This window comes from Haemaphysalis longicornis, unplaced genomic scaffold, assembly GCF_048455015.1.
Source record: "Haemaphysalis longicornis isolate Haplotype H1 unplaced genomic scaffold, Haemaphysalis longicornis Haplotype H1 scaffold_1, whole genome shotgun sequence".
Taxonomy (NCBI): domain Eukaryota; kingdom Metazoa; phylum Arthropoda; class Arachnida; order Ixodida; family Ixodidae; genus Haemaphysalis; species Haemaphysalis longicornis.
This window is the reverse complement of record NW_027526203.1, coordinates 277,666,760-277,681,000: the sequence shown is the minus strand read 5'-3', so window position 1 is coordinate 277,681,000 and position 14,241 is coordinate 277,666,760. Positions and strand designations below refer to the sequence as shown.

The 14,241-nt window shown below is 46.0% G+C and overlaps 1 protein-coding gene across 1 annotated transcript in view; it reads right to left on the bottom strand.

Annotated features, from left to right (window-relative positions):
- LOC144158983 (substance-K receptor-like) overlaps positions 1 to 14,241 on the bottom strand; it is a 481,277-nt gene that overhangs the window by 166,358 nt on the left and 300,678 nt on the right. The gene's annotated exons all lie outside the window — the stretch shown is intronic.

Below are 14,241 nucleotides of genomic sequence, written 5' to 3'. Positions count from 1 at the left end.
CTGTCTTAACTCAACGAACCCCTCATTTCCAATTCTGATTCGCTGTATGTATGTATGTATGCATGCTTGTATGTAAGTATGTATGTATGTATGTATGTATGTTCGTACGTGTGTTTATATGTATGTACGTACGTGCGTATGTACGTATGTACATATGTATGTACGTACATATGTATGTACGTATGTACGTATGTATGTCATTATCGTAATCATCAGCCTACCTACGCCCACTGCAGGGCAAAGACCTCTCCCATACATCTCCAATTATCTTGGTGCTGTGCTAACTGCGACCAATTTATCCCCGCACTCTTCTTGATCTCATCTGCTTATCTAACTTTCTGCCGCCCCCTGCCACGCTTGCCTTCTCTAGGGATACACTCTGTTACCTTTAATGACCAACGATTATCTTGCCTTCGCATTACATGCCCTGCCCACACCCATTTCTTCTCCTTAACTTCTACTAATATGTCCTTAACACGCGTTCGTTCCTTGACCCACTCCTCCCACTTCTTGTCCCTTAACGATACATGTATCATCTTTGGTTCTATTGCTTGCTGAGTCGTCTTCAATTTAAGTTGAACCCTTTTAGTGAGGATCCAAGCTTCTGCCCCGTAGGTGAGTACCGGTAAGATACAGCTGTCATACAGTTTCTTCTTCAGGGACAACGGTAGGCTGCCAATAATTATATGAGAATTCGTGCTGAATGCACTCCAGGTCATTCTTATCCTTCTGATTATTAGAGGCCGGATTTTTAGGCACTAAAAAGCACGTTTTAGGCGCCACAAATAGGCGGCAAAAACAACGTTTTAGGCACTAAAAAGAATAAAATACGCGCAATAAATTTTAGATAAATGCTAGTAATTTCAAGTGAAGACGTGAGCGAACTGTAAGCACGACAGAAAATCCGAAAATGTCATTGCTATGAGGCCACAATGGCAGTAACAGTTCAATTCAATTCAATTCAATTCTTTATTTTTCTCTCATAACAAATTCTATACATTGACCTTAGACGTGGAATTGCCCCGTAATACATCTGGGCTAATGTGGATCAATTGGCTTAATTTCACAAGCGCATTGCTTACATACATGTTCAGATGCGAAAGTCACTCAAGTGTCGCATATTGTGAAACAGGCAGGAGAAACAATACGTGAAATATGGTAATACTGATTTATAAAAGCAGAAAGTTATGTCTGCCTGGCGCAATTAAATTACAATAAAGCAAGAAAATAATAAATGCAAGATAGACAAGGTTTGTTAAGAAATTAACATGTTGTTACGTGAGAACTTACGTACAAACTTTAGCAATTTTCTACAGGTACCTTAATTATACAGGCGAGACCTTTCAACACTGGCAAATACGCATACGCTCATTCGAAATATAAATATTAAGAATTGTGTATGGACAGAACGCGGAACCTAGTTTAAAAATCACTATGAAAATTATAGAAACAATAGGTAACTACCAGCATCTCCAGATATCCGGGTTCAAAATTGTGCCTCTTGTCGCTGAGAATGAGATTGTACGCGGAGAACGAACGCTCGACGTCGACAGATGTGATTGGTGCGTACTTATACTTGGGAAGATTCGATGGGTTAATTGACACTGGGATCCTACAGTGCTCACCAGCAAGGACTTCTGAAGCTTCTTTAAGGACAGAAAACCCCTTGTTTTTGTCCAAGACCGATTGCAGCATCGCACGTGCCTTTTCGGCGACGGGTCCTTCGGGAACGGTGGCGATTCTTTTCTGTGCGTGGAGAATTAGCGCAACGTTCGTAACAAGAGTTTCTCCCGCACTTTCAAGTTTTTTGAAAGAATCCGCTAAGAACATGAAGTTGTCGCAAAGGTACGCGAGGTCTCCTGGAAGGCTATTCACGGAGAGGACAGCTTGAGCCTTTGTGACTGCAACACTCTCGTTGATCACGGCCTTGATGTGCGAAAAGTAGCAGTTGTAGTACTCAACAGCTTCTAGCCACGTTCCCCATCGTGTGACGACGGGTTCTGGCGGAAGGCGCACATCAGGCAGCATCTCCTTGAAGACGCGCACGCGAGAGGGTGCCTTCAGGAACACGGCCTTGGCTGAACCAATAAGCTCGTTGACGTTAGTGAAGTGCTTCCTCAGTTCCTCGCAAACACGATGAAGCGCATGCGCTAGGCAGGTGACATGGAGCATCTGCGGGTAGAAGGCCTTCAGGAGATGAGCGGCCTTGTGCATGTAGGCTGCAGCGTCTGTGTAGAGCAACAGAACCTTGGTGGCCTCGACTCCTGTAGGGTAAAGAACCTTTAGGGATTCGTTTACAAAGAATTCTACAGATTCCCCATTTGTTCTCTCCAAAGGTTTCGAACACAAGAGGAAAGCCCTTGTCTTCTCGTGCGCCGCAAGCTTCCCAGCAAGAAAGTGAGCGACAAAGCGCCCTTTGACGTCTGTTGTTTCGTCTACGGAAATCCAAATGCAGGAGTCGCCAAGCTCTTCTCTGATTCGTGATAATGTCTGTTCATACAAAGGCCGGATGTAGTTCATCCTCAAAGTAGACTCAGACGCCACGTTGTGATTGCAGTATTTCTGTAGAAATTGTTTCAGCACGGGATTTTCAATTTTGGTCCAAGGGATATTTGCGGCCACCAGGGCCTCGCACAAATCAACGTTGAAAGCGTTCGTCCTGTCGTCCTTGAAGGCTGTTGTCAAAAAAGACTGTTTGGATGTTGAGGGCTTCTCCCGCTTAAGGTTTGCCAGGTGACCTGCCGTCTTCTCATGCTGAGCCAGGTGGTACTTCTTCTCGCAAGGAATCTGCGCAAATGCGTTAGGATTTCTTAAATACGAAGCGTATATTCAACATCACAGCGCAGATAAACATGCTAGCATACTAAGCGTCTTGAGATGCTAACAGAAGACAAATAAATACGATAAGCAACAATAAACATTCTAACTTCCGCAGAGAAGCGCTCGAACACCCCTGCTGCATCCTGTTTGATGGTATAACTGCACTTGAGCGCCGCGCTGCTACGCATGTCATACCACCAAAACGTACTTGAAAAACAAGAAGTTGAGATTCCATTGACGTTCTGTTCAACTGACTCGGCGCGCGCCATCAATACCCTAAATTTCACGCTGGCACGGCGGGGTAGTAAGATACAAGATTCAATTGCGTGTTAACTTAGCGTGGCGTACTTCGGTAATTCTAGCTAGCGTCTGCATGTAATTAACCGAGTAGCTACGAGGTGGACTTCGATTTAACGGATGTCCAGTGCATATCTTAAAAATACACTCCGTTCATCAGCGCTAGTTTTGAAACATCATCCTTCAGTACCAACCGATCAATTGCTCGTTTGATTAAGAAATTTCTGGATTTTCACTTAACGCAGCACACAGGGACGGTACATAAAAATGTGAATCTCCTTCTCAAGGTATCTAAAATATTTCATTTCAATAATCTCAATGGTATTGAAAGTTTAGAACTTATAAACAACGCTAGCAATCAAAATAACCAACGTTTGAAAAAATGCAGGCACCGAAAGGAACGCTGTCTGCCGTATTCAAAATACACAGGTGCCTCCTTTCTTTTCTCAGAAGAACGGGCAGTATAAACAAAAAGCAATAACAGCGAATCGCGGCCATGACGCCCAGGCGCCAACCAAGGTGGCGCAATGGACAACTTTGCATAGTTTCGAGTTTGACCACGGCCTCTGGATCAAGCGCACTTGATCGAGGGGCCGTGGTTTCGAATAACACATGAAACACTCACGCCACGTAAAAACTCGTCGGCTCACCTTTTTTTTCCGCACGGTTGGCAAAACACGGTCTCTCCGTCTATTCTGTAGCATGGTGAGTTAAGTGTCCACTGTCGGATCAACGCACTTCTGGGCGTCTTGCGTTTCGGCATGGCTGAAAAGGGCAGCGGAGAAAGCCAGACCGTGCACGTTGAAAGACCGGACCAGAAGGGAAGGGTGCCCCCTATTGGTCGGGTCCAATCGCCTACAGCCAATTTCTCCCCTGGTGGTGAACCTTTCAACTAGTAAATTACAAACAAGATAAGGGCGTGTACGTCACAGTGTTTTTAGATGCAACGCATCTCTTGCTCGGGGCTATGTCACTCCTGCGTCTGTCCGGCGGCAGCGTCCGTCTTTCCTCCACTCTCCTCCTCTCCTCTCTCCGATAGCGAACGCGGTCTCAGTCGACGGTCGTCCGTGCTCCGTTTGCACTCTCTCGCAGTACTCGACGATTGCTTGATGCGACGGTTCCTTTAGAGAATCAACCGAACGGAAACACCAATGGAACCACCCAGATGCGTTGCATCACACCAGGGTTCCCGCGAGGGGAGGTGGGCGTAATTTTTCCCTATCACTTTCTTTGCCCCTGACGGTATCATAGTTCCCCTGGGGAGTAGAGTTGTGCGTCCACCGCCAAGTCCTGCGGGAAAGCCACCCGTAAAGCATGCAGAAGCCGCCGCTCCGGTTGCACCGGCGCAAAGGGAGGGGGGGGGGGGGGGGGTTAAAAAGAGGACCATGTTCAAACCCATAGAATTCAGAACAGTAAATAGTTCCAGGTAGAATGAATAAAGGTATCAAATTGCACTCGAAAGCGAAACTTGACGCTACATAGTGCTGATTTAGGCGTCAATTTGAGAAAAAAGGCATTTATAGGCATTTATCAGAGTTTAGGCACCAACACCCAAAATAGGCATTTATAGGCACTATAAAACCACCATAAAAGCCATCCTTGACCTCTAATTCGTGCTATCCAAATGGGGCTATAGGAACGCAAGGAAAAAAATAGGCATTTGCCTAAAATCCGGTCTCTACTGATTATCTCTGCCTCATGGTTGGAATCCGGGGACACAACTTGACCTAAGTAGATATATTCGCTTACCCCTTCCATTGCCTCCCACTTATCTCAAACCGCTGTGCTCTCCCGAGGTAATTGAGCATTACTTTAGTTTTCTGCATATATATTTTCAGGCCCACAGTTCCACTCTGCTTGTCCAGTGCGGTAAGAGTGCTTTGCAATTCGTCCCCCGAGTTACTTAGCGAGGCAACGTCATCAGCAAATCTGAGGTTACTGAGGTATTCTCCATTAACCCCATACGCCCCCCTGTTCCCTATCCGATGTTCTGAATACCTCTTCTAAACATCCTCTGAATAACTTTGGAGAGTTTGTGTCTCCTTGTCTGACGCCCTTCCTTATAGGTATTTTACTGCTCTCCTTATGAAGGACGATGGTAGCCGTGGACCCATTGTAGATATCCTCCAGTATTCTTGAGGAAGTCTCGTCTACACCCTGATTCCCCAAATGCCTGAATGACTGCTGTAGTTTAGACCGAGTTGAATGCTTTCTCATTACCCATGAAAGCTATCACCTGAACGGATGGAGGGGTTGTCTCGACCAGATGGACGCACGAAAGCCGTTGACAGGTTTAACACAACCCACATTTAATTCGCACTCAAAAAACCCTACCGCAATCCACTTAATAAATCAATTTCACAAACTCGATAACAATCGAACCTCAAACTAAATATCCCAAAATACAATTCGAATCAAAACCCGAAAGTCTCTACAAGAAAGTTCATATACAGTCCAATCCAAGGACCCCTCTCCTTACGTTAATAATTAATCACCGTGTCTCTGGTACTCTCTCTATAACAACTAGTCTACCCCGGTCGTTGGCGCTGACTGTCGCACCCATGCGTGGTCGCGACTCGTTGGTAGCCGTCCTCGTCTTGCTTCGATGCCAGCGTTCGATGCGCGCGGCCGTTCCTTGGACGGCGTGGGCTCCGCTCGCCCTGAAGTTTCCTCGATTGCCACCCCCTGGTAGCCGCTGCCGCTGGAGGTCCTTGATGCCGGCACTCGACGCGCTCGGTCGTTCCTTGGGCGGCGTGTTTTCTCGGTGGCTACCCCCCGGTAGCCGCTGCAGCTGGAGGTCCCAGATAGGTCTCGGCACGAACGGAACGTAGCCTTTCGGGGCCGTCGAAGCGAAGGCCGACGGAGCGCAAACGTTGGCCGCAGGTGCCCGACCGCCGCCGCTGGGGCCACGAAGACACAGGTTTGTGGTGCGCCTAGGATGCCGCAGCCGATGCGAAGTCAGCCCGCTCCCACCCAGGCTTGATAGGCATAGTCGTTAGCCTGGCCACATCCCCCTGGCTCGTTCCTTGAAGCTCGCGTGCTCCTGCCGCCTCCTGGTTTTTTGCCTCCCGGTTTCTTGCGTCCCCCTTCTCTTTGTGCGTCCCGCTTTTAACCCCTCTGAGCTCTCTCGTGGCGCACTCTCATTTGCTCCTAGCCTTTTCATGTCCATATATGGTCATCACGCCACTGCTCTCTGGCGCGGCGTTCTCTAAATGGCTGACTAGCGCACTGCCATATTTGGCCATAATGACTCGTGGTTTAGGCTTTGGCGTTCGCTCATTGGTGCGCTCCTGACGCGCACTTCAAATGGCCGTGTCATTGTTCTTTTTTTCCCTTGTCGGTGGGTTTTGATGCATCCCCTCTCCGGGGGTGTCCTTGACACATGGCAAAGGCTATATGGGTTTTGTATACTCCACCCATTTCTCTATCGCCTGATTGATCGTATGAATATGCTCTCTTGTTGAATAGCCTTTACGAAACCCTGCGTGTCATTAGGTTGACTGAACTCTAAAGTGGTAGAAATTCTGTTAGCAATTACCGTGGTAAGTACCTTGTAGACGACGGACAGTAAGCTGATCGGCCTGTAATGTTTAGGTCCTTCATGTCACCTTTCTTATAGATTAGGATGATGTTCGCGTTCTTCCAAGATTCCGGTACACTCGCGGTCATTAGGCATTGCGTATACAGGTTTACCAGTTTTTCTAGTACAATTTGCCCGCCATCCTTCAAGAGGTTTGCTGTTATCTGATCCTCACCAGGTGCTTTGCCCCCTTGAATTTCTTTTAGAGCCTTCTTTACTTCTGTCGTTACTTGTACGATGTCTATCTGCTGTGAACTACTTACTGGTTCGGTATTATCCTGTATGGTATTATCCTACTGTATTATCGGTATTATCGGTATTATCCTACTGTTCGGTATTATCCTACTGTACAGATCTCTATAGAACTCCTCGGCTACTATACCTATTTTATCCTCATTTGTGATGGCGTTGCCTTGCTTGTCTTTAAGTGCGTACATCTCATTTTTCCCCATGGGGACCCCAGCCGCTAACGGCTCTACCTGATAGAAATAATGGAGGTAATAAACAGTGGATTCGATGCCCTGAAAAAGTAGGTCGACGAAATCAATACCAAAGGCTTCGAAATAAAAAAGATATCAATGCCGAAAATATAAGAAAATAAAAACAACAAATACTAGAAATCAGCAACGAGGAAGAAGAAATGTCCAGCGAAGATTAATAAGAAAAGAATAGCACAGGAATATCTCGAGATCTGCAGTGGAACTGCAGGAGCTCCTAAAAAAAAGACACATCCTAAGACAGTACATTGATCAATGCCATGTAAAACCAGACGTTATGCGACTTCAGGAGGCAGGGCCAAACGTAGTGCTTCTGGTATACCAGGACATCATCGATAAAGACAACCCTCGCATAGCGACCTTGATCAACAAAGACCTTGCCACAATATAGCACAAGCTAAGCTCATCAGGGTTAGCACACGCGTCTCTAATTGAAATTATCCCAAACAAAAGGGGAAAAGAAGCACATGCATTCTAAACATATACAGTCCTCCTCGCAAAGAAAGAAACCTCCACCGAAACCTGCAGGGAGACTAGGAAGATAGCAAAGAAGAACCAACTCGTAACAATGGGTGACTTTAATGTACCCCATGGAAAGGGGGGTATAACTTCAAATCACGCAAATGATAAAACCTGATCCAAGCCGTGGAAAATGATGACTTAACCTTGATTGCGAATACCTATAGGCCCACCAGGATAGGAAGTCAAACTGGCAGACACCTGCCCGGATCTTGCAATAATCAAGAACGCAGAAGGAGTACACTGATCCAATCTTGAAAAAGCACTAGGCAGTGACCATTGCATATTAAGCTCATTCATCCCTCTGTCAGTGATCAGGAGAACTTTAGGAGAAGCCAAAATTACCAATTGGGAGAAATACAGGAAAACATCGACTTCATTAATGGAAATAACAAATATAAGAGAATGGAGTAAAAAACTGAAAAAAGCATACCAGAAAGCAACAGTAGCGGCGAAACGCACAGACTTAGAACCAAATGTAGATAAACATTTACTACACATACGGGAAGCAAAGCGTAGTCTGGTCAAGAGAAGGGAAAGGCAAAAGCGCAACGAGAAGCTCAAGAACAAAATTAAGTAAATGACGCAGAGAGCACGGGAATATGCAGACCAACTCGGACAACAAAATTGGGCTCATTTCTCCAACACATTTAAGGCCACGTTGAGCATCTCAAAAACCTGTGCCATCCTCAGAAGCACGATTGACTCACCAAAAAGAAGGGCCGAAAATAACAGAACCTTAAAAAGGCTAGCTCATCAGTTTCAAGGCGCGAACAAAGAATAACTGAAAGCCCTGAACCACAAATTTCTAGGTACACAGCAGACGGCACCCTGCAAGCTACCGTACGAGAGAAACAGGAATTATGCCTTGGACCCATAAATAACTAAGGGAGAAGTTAGGGCGGCAATCAGAGCGGCACAGAAAAACACGGCCGCGTGTGCGGACCGCATAACAAATGCAATGAATAGAAATTTAAGCGAAGACCATATAGGGGCACCAACAAAGCACATAAATGAAGTCCCACATGAATGGAAACATGCCGAAATAATAGCGATCCCCAAGGCGGCAAAGAAACCAGGAATTGAAGCGCTTAGACCAATCTCACTGACATTATGCTTGGGGAAGGTCTACGAAATAATAATATTAAGCAGGCTACCGAACTACCTGGAAGATAATGACCACCTACCGCACACCATGGTAGGCTTCAGCGCAGGCCTATCAACGCAAGACGCCTTCTTGCTCCTAAAAAAAGAGATGCTCGCCAACATTCCCAACGGAAGTGAACACATAATCATGGCCCTAGACATAAAAGGAGCTTTTGGTAATGTGTCACACTACACAATTCCAAAGAGCTCAATAACCTCCATGGCGGAGAGAGCATTTACAACTATGCAAAAGCTTTTCTATCAGACCGAACTGCGACCATAGGAATAGAGAAGTCAGATCCAAAAGGCTAAAAATGCCAAACAAAGGCACAGCTCCAGGATCTGTAATATCACCCCTACTCTTCAATGTAGCAATGATTAAGCTAGCAAAAAAACTCCAGGAAATACCAAACATTAATCCTGCGCTATTGCGGATGATATAACAATATAGACAACCAGAGGCTCATTAACACAAAACGAAGAAGCACTTCAAGAGGCAGTGAACTCTGTAGAATCGCTCACCAAGGACAGCGGCCTCCGGTGTGCTCCAGAGAAGTTAGAAATAACAGGATCTATAACCGCAGATACAAAAGCCCGGGGACCTAAATGTCATTCTGGAAGGACAAAAAATCAGTCTCAGTAATCAGTATACTTACCTGTACTGTGGATACAGAGCAACCTAAAGGCCAACTACACTATACAGATGCTCAAGATGACCACAAAGCAAATAACATGAATAATGAGAATAATAACAAGGAACAAAACAGGAATGACAGAAGAAGACACTCTTCGTGTGGTTCAAGCTTTGGTGGTCAGCCGAGTGGCGTGCAGACTACCATATCAACGGGTAAACAAACAGGAGAATGATCAAACAGAAACAATATTAAGTGGAGCTTATAAAACCGCAATCGGAATTCCTTAATGCACGGCCACGAGTAAGCTACAAAAACTCGGCACAACAAACACCTTCGAGGAGATAGATGAAGCCACGCTGACCGCTTCAAAACAAAGGCTGCAACACTAGAACAGGCCGAGCCATACACGAAAAAGTAGGCACGCCCGCTGATAAAACCAACATCGCAATTGTAGTCGCCCTCGACAAAGACATACGCAGACAATTATTTATATAACCAACACCAAGACACACGGGCAAGACAGCCCACCAAGGAAGAAGAAATGCTAGAATAACATATACAGAAAAAACTTCACGGAGACCCTAATAGAACCTACACCCACGCAGCAATGTACAAAAACAATGGAGATGCGGTGGCAACTGTCATAGATTCTGACCACAACCTAACAGACTGCTTGACTATCAATAACACAAACCCCGAAGAAGCGGAGACCGGGGCAATAGCCCTTGCTTTCGCCCACAGAGAGAGGCAACAGAAGAGCCTGCACATAATTACGGACTCCAAGCAAGCATGTTACGACTTCGTTAAAGGAAGAATACCGCTACTGGCAGCAAACATACTGAACAAGATCAAGAGAAGACCCCCCCCCGGGCCACGAGGAATTGGCGAGGAACGAAGCGGCTAACAGCACTTCCCGAGAATTGAGTGAGGAACCTTAAGGGTAACAGCACGCCGCTTTTCACCCCACTTCCCAACGGCTATGGGGAAAGACTGGAAACACTCATGTCATCCAGGGCGCTCTACCCGCCCCCTGACAAAAGCTAAACGGAATGGAAGCCACCTCCTGGAGACAAATTCAAACAAATCAGGCGTTTTTTTTTTTTTTTTCGAAATGAGCGAGATCCCGAAACTGAAACTAAGCCTGATAAAACTGCAGTGACAAGAAACACTTGGCAACTTTCCCCTAAAAAAGGGGTGGTAAGGAAATAGTTGGGGTAACGCCCTGAAAACGTGTACGCAGATTGTAGTTCGTATCGAAAATTAGCCAGATCCTGCTGTTTCACGGATCGAAATGGACGAAGTTCATTTGCGCAATGGGAGCATGCTTTTGGCTTGACTGTTCAGACTGTTTCGTGGGTGTTTTCGGAACTTTTTTTTTGTTGTTTTTCGGAGCTGATTTATTCTGAATTCAGACAGCCATTGCGAGATAGGCGAAAGATTTGCCCCAGATGTCAATGACGAAGTGAAGAGAGAAGTGAACGAAATGAAACTGAGAGATGTGAAACAATTATTTCATTTCGTCTGATTCGTCCCTACGAGATAACTCTGTTATATTTATTTTTGCTATTCCCATGTTTAACATCCTAGTACTTAACTAAATAGCTGCCTCTTACCAGCCCTAGGAGGAGGGCGAGGAGAAAAACGAACGGAAAGGCCGAGAGGTTATCCACGCTTAGAGCCCGGATTGCTACTCGAAACTGGGGAAGGAGTGGTCAGGGGATGAAAGAGAGGGCAGGCGAAAAAGAGGAGATAGGTAAATCTCTCTCACCCCCCCCCCCCCCCCCCCCGTCTGAGAGTACGAAACACTTCATTAAGGGGAAGAAGATATGAGCACCCTTTTTGTGAAGCGTTTTGGAAAGTCGCGGCAAAAGAATGAAGAGCCTGATTACTTCGGGAGTGCCTTCAGGCGTTCCCAAGAAAATTATCCTAGGGAAGAATTCGAAAAGAGCTGCTAATAGTGCCAAGAGGACTCACCTGCTCTACACGTATGATTCTACTGTTCTTGAAGCCCTGTTGCATATTTTAATGCCTTTACCGGCAAAACTCTATTGCATTATGCTTGAAAGTCGATTTAAATAAAGTTCTCATAAGAACTCCGCATCATGTTGAGCGTTTCAATTCAAATGAGCCAAATCCAAACTTATCACACATATGCACATATGCTCAAATTCACGGCATAATTTTTAATTACTTGTGGCCATCAACTTCACCTAGCGGGCATGTAAAATTTATCATAATAGGTTTGACGGCGTTGCATTGAGATCCGGTAAGAAACTTCCGCTTGTTGCTCAAATTCGCGTTAGGTGGATCTGTCTCATTTCGGAAAAAAACGCCTCAAATACTTATCCAAACCCCCGCAGGTATAGCCTCATTTACCCAGGAAAATACCGCGCAGAATGTCCAACCTGCAGCAGCACCCCCACACTATACCCACCTGGGAGTGCAACTGGCGTGCAGACAAAACACCACAGAAAAAAAAAAAAACTTTAGCTATGGGCGGCGGCCCTGGTCAGCTCGAGCCTGGAAGACCAGGTCCATCTGGTGAACCTGGCCCGGGAAAAGGCCAGACTCAGTGGAGTCCTGTACTAGGGACGCCACTCACCAGTGACACCAAAAGTCTTGTTATTCAATAAACGTTTCTTCTTCCTCCTCCTCCTCCTCGGTTAGAGCTGAATATCGTTTCTGCAGCGCGATCCTGATTTCTTCAAGTTTTCGTCTTTTTGTTAGCTTATTGATCTGCTTTTTTCGCACTATCGTGTTACGGTTCCTCCTCAAGTCTAGCCTAATTCGAGTTCATACCGTACGGTCGTCACTACACCTCCCCCTTCCGAGCACTTCCACATCCTGCACGACGCCAGGGTTATCGCATAGTATGAAGTCTGTTTCATTTTTATGCCCCCGATTCGGGCTCCTCATCAACACTTCCGGCTCTCCCGTTTGCAGAATGTATTCATGGTGCGTAGATTATTCCGTTCTGCGAGCGCTACCAAAAAGTCCCCTCTGTTATTTCTACAACCCAGAACATAGTTCCCAACTGCCTCGTCTCCAGCCTGCTTCTAGCCTACTTTAGCATTGAAGTCTCCCATAACTGCAATATGCCGTATTTTTACTTTGGCCATTGCCGATTCCGCATCTTCATAGAAGCGTTCAACAAGCTGGTCGTCATGCCTAGATGTAGGCGCGTAGCACTGTACCACCTTGAATTTGTACCTCTTATTTGGCCTGATTACAAGACCGGCTACCCTTTCGTTAATGCTATAGTAATCATCTATGCAGCCAGCTATGATTTGATTGACTAGAAATCCCAATCCCAGTTCTCTTCTGTCCACTAGGCCACGGTAACATAGGGCGTGTCCATTTTTCAGCACTGTAAAGGCTTCACCTATCCTTCTAACTTCTCTAAGCCCAATTAAATCCTATTTAATGCCCTCCAACTCCTCGAACAACACCTCTAGATTCGCCTCGCTGGATAAAGTTCTCGTGTTAAACGTTGCCAGGTCCAAATTCCAATGACGGCCTGACCGAATTCAGTGATTCTTAGCACCCTCTGCTGCGTAACAGGTCTGACCACCGCCGTGGTCGGTTGCTTCGCAGCCACTGGAGTCTGAGGGCCTGGCGTTAAATGGCGTATTCATCGGAGGTTGTGTCCTTTACTATACCAGGGTGGCCAATCCTGCTCTGGTGAGAGAGTGCGTTACCGGCAATGGCCGCCGGGATCAGGTCGCACCCCACGCCTGCTTCTGCAATTTCATCAACACGCTTTTTTTTTAATCCGGTGGGTATTGTGCGGCACCAGGATTCCAACCACGGTTCTTCTGCACGCGAGGTGGGCGGTCTACCTCTACGCAAACGCTGGTACCAGCACCAAGGTCTTAATATCAGAATCGTGGGTTCGAGCCCCACGTTCGGTTCCATGCCAAAAGTTATGGAAATTCTTGAGTGCGACGATTATATAGGCGAACCAATTTCCAAACAGCTAAATTTGGAAGAATACTTCATACTTAAAACGTTCATCAAGAACAAAAATCAAAGATATTTGAGCTGAAATAATAATACATAACTGATACTAGCACTCTTTACATTAAAAGTAGATGTAGGCGTACTGTTTCCGTAGGTAAAGAGAAAGAACACATTAAAAACAATACTTTAACCACAAAATACAAAACCGCTTGCGCTAGAACCTTCGGCTCGTGGCTGACAACAGTAACAAAAGGTCCCAACAGATGGCTAGTCAGCAGTGTGAACGCGGGAAAATTTAATTGAATTCAGGAAACCTCCATTCCTTTTCTTACAGGACTACCGAGACAGGACGGGAATGGCCTGAGAGGTAGGCGGGCGAGAGAGGATAGGGAGATACGAGGTAGGGGCGGCAGGGGGCTATCGTCTTTCGATGACATTTGCAGCGAAGCGAGATTTTTACGCTGCCAATTCTTCTTTTCTTGTACTCCAAAAGTTTTGCCACTCTTCATACCACATTTTTGTGTCAGTTTTAGTATACACCTCTTATATGTGCGTGCTCCGTGCCGGAACGATTATTTTTGTTCATTTTTTATGCTGTCACTGTATGTACTCACCGTGCCGACTTATGAAGTGAATTCGCGTGCCGATCGAATGACGTAAACTTGAAAACTCGAGTGCTTGTCGTATTATGCTTACCGCACGAATGTGACGGCCGTTTTTCCGCGTGAAATACATAGTGGCAATATTTAAAATACGCAAAACGTGCGTTCTACTAGCCGAAAGATCT